Source organism: Entelurus aequoreus, linkage group LG22, assembly GCF_033978785.1.
Source record: "Entelurus aequoreus isolate RoL-2023_Sb linkage group LG22, RoL_Eaeq_v1.1, whole genome shotgun sequence".
Lineage (NCBI taxonomy): Eukaryota > Metazoa > Chordata > Actinopteri > Syngnathiformes > Syngnathidae > Entelurus > Entelurus aequoreus.
Genome location: NC_084752.1, coordinates 8,140,227 through 8,152,697, shown reverse-complemented (window position 1 = coordinate 8,152,697; position 12,471 = coordinate 8,140,227). Strand labels below are relative to the sequence as shown.

Genomic DNA, 12,471 nt, shown 5'->3' with positions numbered 1-12,471 from the left:
ACACACACCAGTGTGCCTCTATAAACACACACCGCGCTCAAAGAAACATAGAATGTTCTCCCGACTTTTACACCGTTAAATGCCGTTCACCCGCAGCTGTCAAGGAGATGAACAGTCGCGAATAAATATAAATGTTTAACTCCAAGGCTTTATTTGCTACGCAAAACAGCTATCAGTTTATCATCCACGGGTCTTCTTTATTGATTTGGGGAAAACACATACATAGTAAAAATAAAATTCAGTATCATCCTTAGATTTGTTGGGGAGTGGAGGGAGTAAAATATATGAAAACATTGCGATCGCTTCTCCGCAATTACACGTGCCGACGTGCAGTCTTTTGTCGACCATATTCTGCAGGTTACATTTCGCCACCTGTTATAATAGAAAAAAAATAGACTTCAAAATAATCCAAAATCAAATTAAAGATGTGTCATTTAATGCGATCGCTCCTCCCACGCTCCTCCCAAAGCATTACAGAGAGCAGTTGATACCATCCATCCATCCATTTTCTACCGCTTATTCCCTTCGGGGTAGCAGTTGATACCGTTTTTTCCAATTGCTTACACCACAGGTGTCAAACTCAAGGCCCCGGGGGCCAAATCTGGCCCGCCCCATTATTTTATGTGGCTGGAAATAATATGTGTTAATAAAATGCTTAATCTTTTCTTACTAAATATATGTATTTCCCTTTTGACATTAAAAAACATGTATTGCATGCAATTGTATATCTTTTAAAATGCAATATTATCAAAATCAAAATATTATGTATTCCAATAATATATTTTTTTTAAATAAAGATAAATACTGTACTTAAATATCTGCTTGATTTATGATTTCAAAACAAATTATCAATCATATTGTAGACTGTATAATTGACAATAAACTTGAGTAGTTTTTTACCATAAAATCAACTTTGGTACTGTTTTTTTCCAATTAAAAAAACAACAAAAAAACACTAAAACAAGATTTTACGTTAAAAAAATAAAAAACTGGCACTACAGAACGCATTACAGAGAGCAGATGATGCAGTTTTTTCCAATTGCTTACACCACATGTGTCAAACTCAAGGGCCCGGGGGCAAAATCTGGCCCACAACGTTATTTTACGTGGCCCACAAAAGCCTGGAAATAATATGCGTTAATAAAATGCTTAATCTTTTCTTACTAAATACATGTATTTCCCTTTTGACATTAAAAACCATGTACTGCATGCAATTGCATATCTTTTAAAATGCAATATTATCAAAATCTAAATATTATATTATCATGTATTCCAAAAAGATTGTTTGTTAAAATAAAGATAAATACTGTACTTAAATATCTGCTTGACTTATGATTTTAAAACAAATTATCAATCAAATTGTAGACTGTATAATTGACAATAAATTTTACGAGGTTTTTATCATAAAATCAACTTTAGTACTGTTTTTTTCCCATTAAAAAAACAAACAAAAAACACTAAAACAAGATTTTACGTAAAAAAATAAAAAACTGGCACTACAGAATGCATTACAGAGAGCAGATGATGCAGTTTTTTCCAATTGCTTACACCACAGGTGTCAAACTCAAGGGCCCGGGGGCCAAATCTGGCCCGCCACATTATTTTACGTGGCCCGCCAAAGCCTGGAAATAATATGCGTTAATAAAATGCTTAATCTTTTCTTACTAAATACATGTATTTCCCTTTTGACGTTAAAAACCATGTACTGTATGCAATTGCATATCTTTTAAAACGCAACATTATCAAAGTCAAAATATTATATAATCATGTATTCCAAAAAGATTGTTAAAATAAAGATAAATACTGTACTTAAATATCTGCTTGACTTATGATTTCAAAACAAATTATCAATCAATTTGTAGACCGTATAATTGACAATACATTTTACGAGGTTTTTATCATAAAATCAACTTTGGTACTGTTTTTTCCCATTAAAAAAAACAAACAAAAAACACTAAAACAACAAGATTTTACGTAAAAAAATAAAAAACTGGCACTACAGAACGCATTACAGAGAGCAGATGATGCAGTTTTTTCCAATTGCTTACACCACAGGTGTCAAACTCAAGTGCCCGGGGGTACTGTTTTTTTCCCATATACAGTAAGACACTAAAACATTAAAAAACAAACAAAAAAACATTAAAACAACAAGATTTTACGGTTAAAAACGAAACTTGCAGCTCTGTTGCATGAATTCAACCGCTAAAAACAGTGATATTGTTTCTCCATTCCATTCTATTTATTCAATGTTGTTATATGCAGTAAAAAAACAACAACAACAACACTGCTTTTACTGTAAAATTCTGGTGACTGAGCTGCCAGTTTTTCAAGTAAAATTAAAAGATTTTTTTTGCAGCTTATGTAAAAAAAATATATTGTTAATGTATTACATTTAAATACATGTATATATTACTCACTGATAAATGCGGCCCTCTGAGGGCAACCACAACTGCGATGTGGCCCTCAATGAAAATGAGTTTGACACCCTTGGCTTACACACTAAATTTTAAATGTTCACACAATTAACAATAACTTCATGTATGATTAATGAATTCACAAGTTCTATTGTATTGTAGATGATGCTACATATGTACAGAATAAACCACATTATGTTACATCAGTTGAGGAAAATTAGTAAATTATAATAATAACATCCTGTAATTTGATTTTGATATCATTATTCATTTCATATTCTGATAGATACAAAAATAACACTAATAGGAACATTTTAAAATTCTGCCAGACTCAATTTCACCTATTTGACTGATTATCATTATCACATGATTTATTCAGAAAGTATAAATATCGACAAATGAAGATAGAATACTGTTAACCGCAACATGTAAGTGTAAAAAAAACCCATATGATTTGTACATTTTCAGTATGTGCTTGTGCTATTTTTAAACAAAAGAAAACAATCTGACGTTGTCTTTATTTTTAGGTTATCATGCCATGATTTTACCATATATTTTCCTCACTGAGCTAAAATGAGTTCGACACCCCTGGCCTATACTCCGTGCTGTCATTTTTATTTATCTCCAGATATTTTTTTTCAAACCTTTTCATTTGTCTCAGATTTTAATTTGTACTGCATGTCATTGTTGACTACTGTGATATGTTACTTTACCTGACTGTGGTAAAAATACATATTTTCAGTTGGAAGCATCATTGTTGAGCACTTCTTGAAAATCTTATAGGATATGTTTACTTTCTCTTTAGGTCCTTACGTATCGGCCCACTTCAAAGTAAACAATGACGATTGCCATGGATTTGCCAATACATTTTGTCAAGTTACAGTAATCATTCATCACATATGCTAAAAAGGTCGGGCAAAATGCCCCAAACATGTGATTTTGTATAGTAAAATAGTTTTTTTTTACAAATGTGTTTTGTATTTATCACTGTTCTGGGTAACTCACTCCAATAGTACAATATTTAAATAACATAATTGAGATAACACTACAGCATATAGTTTGTTTCATTGAAAAACAATGTATGTTATGTATCCGTTTATGTATGAAAGGTAAGGCTATGGGTGTAGTCTGGGGGAGGAGGGTTAACATGCTACAACTAATAAATAGTTCAAGGGAAAATACGGCCTAAATAACAGCTTTCTATTTTAGGCGACAAAGTGTTTTATCATTATTAGCGTTAAGTTAAAGTGCCAATGATTGTCACACACACACGAGGTGTGGTGAAATTTGTTCTCTGCATTTGACCCATCCCCTTGTTCACCCCCTGGGAGGTGAGGGGATCAGTGGGCAGCAGCGGTGGTCGCGCCCGGGAATCATTTTTGGTGATTTAACCCCCAATTCCAACCTTTGATACTGAGTGCCAAGCTGGGAGGGAATGGGTCCCATTTTTATAGTCTTTGGTATGACTCGGCCGGGGTTGGAACTCACAACCTACCGATCTCAGGGCGGACACTCTAACCACTAGGCCACTGAGTAGAGTTATTAGTACTGTATTAACATTTCAACTTCGTCGGAATTCACTTAAGACTTTTTTTCCAAAATGAAAAATGAATAAAAAATAATGAAAAAAAAAAAAAAAAGCTGGCTAGCAAATAAACACTTGAAACTAGCTAATTAAAATATGTAGAAGCGTACCTTTTAAGTGCATACGTTTTGTTTGTTCTCCGACTTAGTTCGCCTCATTAACTTCCATCAAGGGGGTTAACAAAAGTACATATATCTATTGTTTCGTTTTATTCTAAGAATACACAGCAAGCCATTAAAAAAACAGCTGTGGGCCACAGATGCCCTTGCATTTACAAACACACACACACACACACACCCCCGACCCCTCCGCCCTACAGTAGGCTAAATAGAATAACACTGCTGCAACTATCAGCACTACATGAAGAAAGACAAGAGTACATCAAGAGTTGGCACCAATAATAGTTCACTCAGCCGTTATTTGTTCAGTTGTCATAATTTGTAAAAAATAAAAAAAAATAAAAGGTTGTGGCCATTTTTAGCCTAAACATACAATTAATTAATTATTTACAGGGCTGCAGCTATCGATTATTTTAGTAATCTATCGATTAATTTGTTCGAATAATCATGTAATCGGATACAATTATTTATAGACTTAATGCGTATTTTAGGGAAAATAGTTGAAAAAAACAACACATTTTTTGCTTGCCATAATCTTTTTTTCCCTAATAAATGCACATCATCAACATTGAAACTGCACTTTCAACATTTGTACATTAATAACAATTTTTTTTTTTTTTTAAAACGCTGCTATTCTGTGCCACACAGATCACGTCACCCACACACAACTGCTCTCATGTGCGCTGTATTTGCAGCAGCCCATGCCTCCAGGGGGCCCTAAGCAAAATTTGATTTTGGGGCCCTCTATTTCTAATTTCGGGGCCCTCAATTTCTGCCAATAAGAGCACAGTCCGAAGTTAAATTCCTTGTGTATTACACATACCTGGCCAATAAAAGCTGATACTGATTCAGTTTATTATTTTTGGTAACAAAAACCTGCAACAACAATGTGCAAAAATCATTTGTAGTGCAAGAAAACATTTAAGTGCAACAATAAAATCACTCAGACACATACAAAAGTAACACATTCCATCGTACAAAAACCAACAGAATTAAATACAATATCAAGCAAACACTTAAATAATATTAATGCACAAAGTTACCAGAAACAAGGTAAGAAAAATGGTTTAAATGTAAAAGTAGGTGTGTAATGTAAATACATTTGATATCGAAATCACTACACTAACTTCAGTTGTTTTTTTATTAATATTTATTACAACTAAGTGTAATGTATGAGTGGGATATTTACACGGATGTTTACCCAGCTAATTATTTTGGTTCCCAGAACATTGTGATTATATTCGCCTTTTTGGGCAATTAACATTACCTAAAGGGTGCGTTTGGGTTGCATTTTTTCAGTTCCCGAAACTTTACATGTTACGTTCTTAGAATGTTCTGCGATGGCAATGTTTAAGTCTGCAAATTAATGTCATACCAAATTGAAGAGGGAAGTTTGCCAAACATGAAAGAATACATTACAAACTGCGGTTAAGACATCTTTCGAGGGTAATCGCCAATATACTGTTATATGGATGCGCGCGCGCGCACACACACACACACACAAACACGCACACACACACACACACACACACACACACACACACACACACACACACACACACACACACACACACACACACACACACACACACACACACACACACACACACACACACACACACACACACACACACACACAAAGACAAATACACACTTTACGATGCTTTTTGTGCTACAATGCAGAGCGTTGATTGTGACGTCACAACAATCTTTTGTACTAAAATAACACTTCAGTTTGCATTAATGAAAGCGAACAGTCTGAACAACAACACACAACTTCAACTAGTTCAACCTCAACAACCCTCCACCCCCACACCGTGACGACAATGCCAGATGAAGTATAAACGATAAAACATTGAATATTACGAGTATGTGAAAGTTTGACTCCTACATTGTTTACTTTCCTGACGACGTCCTTAAAGTTGTGTAATCAATCAGAAATATCAAGCAGCTAAACTGCACCAAACATGGTGAAGTATGGCGAGAGTTTTGCAAAAATTACCCATCATGCCCTAATTTTAGATTATATACACATGTTTTATAATGTCCAATAAGTTCAATGAGCAGGATGTGTGTAATGTGCGACCGTGTGTTGACTTTCTTTGTTGGTTATAGTTCATTTACGCCATTAGTGGGGAAAGTTGTTTGGATTGGGCTATATACATTAATGCTGTGCTCCCAGTGGTCGTTAACTAGTGATTCCATTGAACTCCACATGGGGGTGGTGAAATCTGTGCAATATCGTATCAAATATAGTTTGCGGTGGTATAAAATTAGACAAAAACACACCGCGGGCCAATTTTGTTAAACGTGTGATTTGCCGGGCACGTATTGTGGACACCCCTGAACTAGTATTAAAACAATCTAAATAATCATGTACTCTTGGGTTCCCCCTGTTGGCCGTGGGGCCCTTAGCAGCTGCTTAGTTCGCTTATGTCTTGCGTGCACAAACTATGTCTGTGTTTTTAAAGTTCTGGGCACTCCATGCTGTCCAGATTTTTGATTAATTATTATTTGCTGCACTTAATATATAAAAAAAACAAATATTTAAAAAAAATTAGAATAAAAAGGAAGGATTTTTTACTAAACAAAGTAATTCAATAATTGTTGCAGCCTTAATTATATATACTGTCAGACATTACACTATTTTGTTTTGTCATTTTAAAAAACAAAGTTAAGGTGTTGATGTGTTTGTGTGATAGATTAGCATGTATTGACCAGCTTTAAATTGGTTTTAGAATCTTCAACGTATAACATTAATCAAAGTTGATGCACTCATCCTTTTAGTTTTATGCATGCGACCCTCACTGAATTAAGTTTGGACTCCCCTGATTTTGGAAGACAAAATACACAAAGTACAGCTAGGATGAACAAAAGGCTTTTTTCTCCTCATTTGTTGCTTTATTTAGCTTCTCCTTCAGTGATGTCCAAAGTGCAGCAAAGCTTGTTTTCTTTCATTGTAAAAACTAAATTAAACACGGCCCGCATTATTACAACATCAAAGGAGTATTTGGACCACACAGAAAACAAAACAAATTGGAAATGGCTCAAAACCCTGGAAAATGTGCATCTCCAAACAAAAACGGTAGACGACTGCTGTTTTTTTTTTTTTACAGCATAGGTTATTCAATGATGTTCACACATCCTGTCTTGATGAACATGGTTACGAGATTTGCTCAATGAAACGCATAGCTGTGCTGATAATATAAGCGCTCTCTAGAGGGCGATGCTATGCAGTTTTTGGGTGATCCGGCTGGAACCCCTAATATACATTTTTCACCAGGATACTTACCAAATAGGGCTGCACACCATCTTATTTCAAAAATGTTTAGAATCTACCTAAAGACCTGTTTCACACATGCTGCCATGGACTTGCACAATATTCTGTATTAACGGAACCACTAGCACCCTTGCATTGTATATACTAGTGTACTATTTACTCAAAATAATTGTATTCTATTTTAACTGTATGCATCAATGTCAATAGTCCATGTTTATTGTATTCTATATTTAACTGTATATATTGTTTTTTTTTTAGAATAGAATAGATATTTATCGTCATTGTACAACAAAATTGCAAGTAAACTCATTTAGTGCAAATTCATAATGACACATAAGAAATATAAGAACATGGTACTAAGATAAATAGATAAAAATAATACATAAAAAAAACAAAATACCAAGCACACAGCTCACATGCACAGTCATTCTTTTGTATGCCTTGTTGTACTATTTCTTCCGTATTACTGCAAACAATGCCTTAATTTCCCCACGGGTATAATAAAGTTTGGTGAATCTGAATTACTCAAAGACCAGGGCGAGTTAGCTCCACCGCCCTGGTCCTAGCTCTGAGCCTCACTGGTATCATTCATCAGGTTTGTCCGCATGAAATAATTAACTTCTTGTTTGATTTTTTTCTCTCTCTCAATTGCAGAGTAAGCTCGTGCGGTATGTTTTCTGACCTTCTGGATTATCTTCGGTCTTATTTCTATCGAGAAAGTCTGTCAACTATCCTCCCGGGACCTCCCATGAAGAACGGAAGAAAGACCATTGAGAGGCCAGTGAGGGGTTTTGTTGTAGTATGATTTAAAAAATAATAATAAGGGACAGTAAATGTTTTGTAAATGTAAAACGTGAGCACATGGTGAACACGGTGTGTGTGTGTAGTAGAAAAACTGAAACGGTTTGATGACTAATTAGTTGGGATGTAAGGAAGCAGATCGGTAGCGCGAAGGCTGCCATTGAAGAAAGTGTTTACCTGGTGGGTGTGAGTACTCCAGTTTGTTGCGCTGGGAAGCCTTCTAGAAAACACATAAAATCCTTTCATGGGAATAAAAAAAACCCTCCATGCCGTCCTTTTGTCTAATTCTTCCGTAGTTTGATTATTTTTTTCTGTATTGCAGAGTAAGCTCGTGCGTAATGTTTTCTGACCTCCTGGATTATCTTCAGCCTTATTTCTATCGAGAAAGTCTGAAGAATGAAAGTTAAATTAAAGAAGGACAAGACGGTGAGGGGTTTAGTCGTAGTATGATTTAAAAAATAATAATAAGAGACAGTAAATGTTTTGTAGATGTAAAACGTGAGCACATGGTGAACATGGTGTGTGTGTGTGTAGTGGAAAAACTCATCCCAGAGAAACCTGGATCTTAATTCTAAGCGAGAAATTGATGATTTACTTGTTTTACTAGGTCATTTTTATTACTAACTTGTGACACAAATCTGACCGTTTTTGGTCTTCTTTCATATTACATTTGATTGGTTAAAATGTGTATTAAATGTAAAGAAAATCAAGGTAGCCCACAGTATTCCATTTGGGAAAAGTTTGTACAACTAATTTCAAACCTAGTAAGAGTAAAAACCGGTAAAAAAAATGTGCAGAAACAGCTAGATGACTAGTTGGTATGTAAGGAAACAGATCGATAGCCCGAAGGCTGCCATTGAAAACGATGTTAAGCCTTCTAGAAAACACATAAGATCCTTTCATGGGAAAAAAAATGATTATTTTTTTCTATTGCAGAGTAAGCTTGTGCATTATGTTTTCTGACCATCTTGATTATCTTCAGTCTTATTTCTATCAAGAAAGTCTGTCAAATGTCATCCCGGTACCTCTCACGAAGAATGAAAGTTAATTTAGAGAAGGGAAAGACAGTGAGGGGTTTAGTCATGGTATGATTTAAAAAACAATAATAAGAGACAGTAAATGTTTTGTAGATGTAAAACGTGAGCACATGGTGAACATGGTGTGTGTGTGTAGTGGAAAAACTCATCCCAGAGAAACCTGGATCTTAATTCTAAGCGAGAAATTGATGATTTACTTGTTTTACTAGGGTTTTTTTATTACTAACCTGTGACACAAATCTGACATGTTGACTGTTTTTGATCGTCTTTCATTATTACATTGGATTGGTTTAAAATGTGTATTAAATGTTAAGAAAATCAAGTTAGCCCACAGTATTCCATTTGGGAAAAGTTTGTACAACTAATTTCAAACATAGTAAGAGTAAAAACCGGTAAAAAAAATGTGCAGAAACAGCTAGATGACTAGTTGGTATGTAAGGAAACAGATCGATAGCACGAAGGCTGCCATTGAAAAAAGTGTTAAGCCTTCTAGAAAACACATAAGATCCTTTCATGGAAAAAAAATATATATTATTTTTTTTCTATTGCAGAGTAAGCTTGTGCGTTATGTTTTCTGACCATCTGGATTATCTTCAGTCTTATTTCTATCAAGAACGTCTGTCAAATGTCATCCCCGGTACCTCCCACGAAGAATGAAAGTTAATTTAGAGAAGGGAAAGACAGTGAGGGGTTTAGTCGTGGTATGATTTAAAAAACAATTATAAGAGACAGTAAATGTTTTGTAGATGTAAAACGTGAGCACATGGTGAACATGGTGTGTGTGTGTAGTGGAAAAACTCATCCCAGAGAAACCTGGATCTTAACTCTAAGCGAGAAATTGATGATTTACTTGTTTTACTAGGGTTTTTTTATTACTAACCTGTGACACAAATCTGACATGTTGACTGTTTTTGATCGTCTTTCATTATTACATTGGATTGGTTTAAAATGTGTATTAAATGTTAAGAAAATCAAGTTAGCCCACAGTATTCCATTTGGGAAAAGTTTGTACAACTAATTTCAAACATAGTGAGAGTAAAAGCCGGTAAAAAAAAATGTGCAGAAACAGCTAGATGACTAATTAGTTGGTATGTAAGGAAGCAGATTGATAGCACGAAGGCTGCCATTGAAAAAAGTGTTAAGCCTTCTAGAAAACACATAAGATCCTTTCCAAAAAATATATATTATTTTTTTTCTATTGCAGAGTAAGCTTGTGCGTTATGTTTTCTGACCATCTGGATTATCTTCAGTCTTATTTCTATCAAGAACGTCTGTCAAATGTCATCCCCGGTACCTCCCACGAAGAATGAAAGTTAATTTAGAGAAGGGAAAGACAGTGAGGGGTTTGGTCATGGTATGATTTAAAAAAACAATAATAAGAGACAGTAAATGTTTTGTAGATGTAAAACGTGAGCACATGGTGAACATGGTGTGTGTGTGTAGTGGAAAAACTCATCCCAGAGAAACCTGGATCTTAACTCTAAGCGAGAAATTGATGATTTACTTGTTTTACTAGGTTTTTTTTATTACTAACCTGTGACAGAAATCTGACATGTTGACTGTTTTTGATCGTCTTTCATTATTACATTGGATTGGTTTAAAATGTGTATTAAATGTTAAGAAAATCAAGTTAGCCCACAGTATTCCATTTGGGAAAAGTTTGTACAACTAATTTCAAACATAGTAAGAGTAAAAACCGGTAAAAAAAAAATGTGCAGAAACAGCTAGATGACTAGTTGGTATGTAAGGAAACAGATCGATAGCACGAAGGCTGCCATTGAAAAAAGTGTTAAGCCTTCTAGAAAACACATAAGATCCTTTCATGGAAAAAAAATATATATTATTTTTTTTCTATTGCAGAGTAAGCTTGTGCGTTATGTTTTCTGACCATCTGGATTATCTTCAGTCTTATTTCTATCAAGAACGTCTGTCAAATGTCATCCCCGGTACCTCCCACGAAGAATGAAAGTTAAATTAGAGAAGAGAAAGACAGTGGTATGATTTAAAAAATAATAATATGAGACAGTAAATGTTTTGTAGATGTAAAACGTGAGCACATGGTGAACATGGTGTGTGTGTGTAGTGGAAAAACTCATCCCAGAGAAACCTGGATCTTAATTATACGCGAGAAAATTATGATTTACTTGTTTTACTAGGTTTTTTTTATTACTAACCTGTGACACAAATCTGACTGTTTTAGGTCTTATTTCATATTACATTCGATTGGTTTAAAATGTGAATTAAATGTTAAGAAAATCAAGGTAGCCCCCACAGTCTTCCATTTGGGAAAAGTTTGTCCAACTAATTTCCAACATAGTAAGAGTAAAAATGTGCAGAAAGAGTTTAATGACTAATTAGTTGGGGGATGTAAGGAAGCGCATCGGTAGCACGAAGGCTGCCATTAAAGAAAGTGTTTACCTGGTGGGTGTGAGGACTCCAGTTTGTTGCGCTGGGAAGCCTTCTAGAAAACACATAAGATCCTTTCATGGGAGAAAAAAAAAACAACCTCCGTGCCGTCCTTTTGTCTAATTCTTCCGTGGAAAAAAAAAACACAAAAAAATCACCCAACACGCCTGTCGTGTGTGAGCACTGATTGACTACACTTAGGACAGAAAATAACAGGACATGTTGGAGAGCTACAAAATCCTTTTTTTCTCTACGCGCCGGTGCCGCAACCTTTACGAAACTGAGTGTGTGTGAGTGTGTGTGTGTGTCCACGCCTGCTTCTACCAGTACAGCTGCGTGTGTGTGTGTGTGTGTGTTTCTACGTGGTGTGTGTGTGTGTGTGTGTGTGTGTGTGTGTGAGGGTTGCCTTGGTGAGTTGTGCTGCGCTGGTCGAGCGAGAAAGGGGGTGGAGCCATGAGGGCAGAGGGAGCGGAAAGAGAGCGCTCATTGGTTGGCTCCAAAGAGGGCGGGGCGATGTGTGATTGGAGTAGAATGTCTGTTTTGTGCATTTGGAGGCAAGAAGTGTGCGACATCCTCCCTGTTCCCCCTCCTTGTAACACACCACATAGGCGTGAAGACACACATATAAATGCACTTTTTTTATGTCCTTTTAGTCTTTTTGGCATTAAGCATTCATTGTAAAAACACTGCAGATTTGCGTGTGTGTGTGTGCGTGTGTGGTGTGGTGTTCTTGTATTTCTGCTCTTCTTGAGACACCAAGAAAAAAAAGTACCTTCCATATGAGGACCGGTGAACAAGTTAGGACATAAATCATGGTCCCAATACGGAA

At 35.5% G+C, this 12,471-nt stretch overlaps 1 protein-coding gene across 1 annotated transcript in view; it reads right to left on the bottom strand.

Annotated features, from left to right (window-relative positions):
• Positions 1–12,015, bottom strand: part of LOC133639876 (teneurin-3-like) — a 157,786-nt gene extending 145,771 nt beyond the window's left edge. Inside the window, exon 1 of the mRNA XM_062033540.1 lies at positions 11,655–12,015. The gene's annotated coding sequence lies outside the window, so the exon portion shown is untranslated. The remainder of the gene's footprint in view (positions 1–11,654) is intronic.
• Positions 12,016–12,471: the final 456 nt, after the last annotated feature.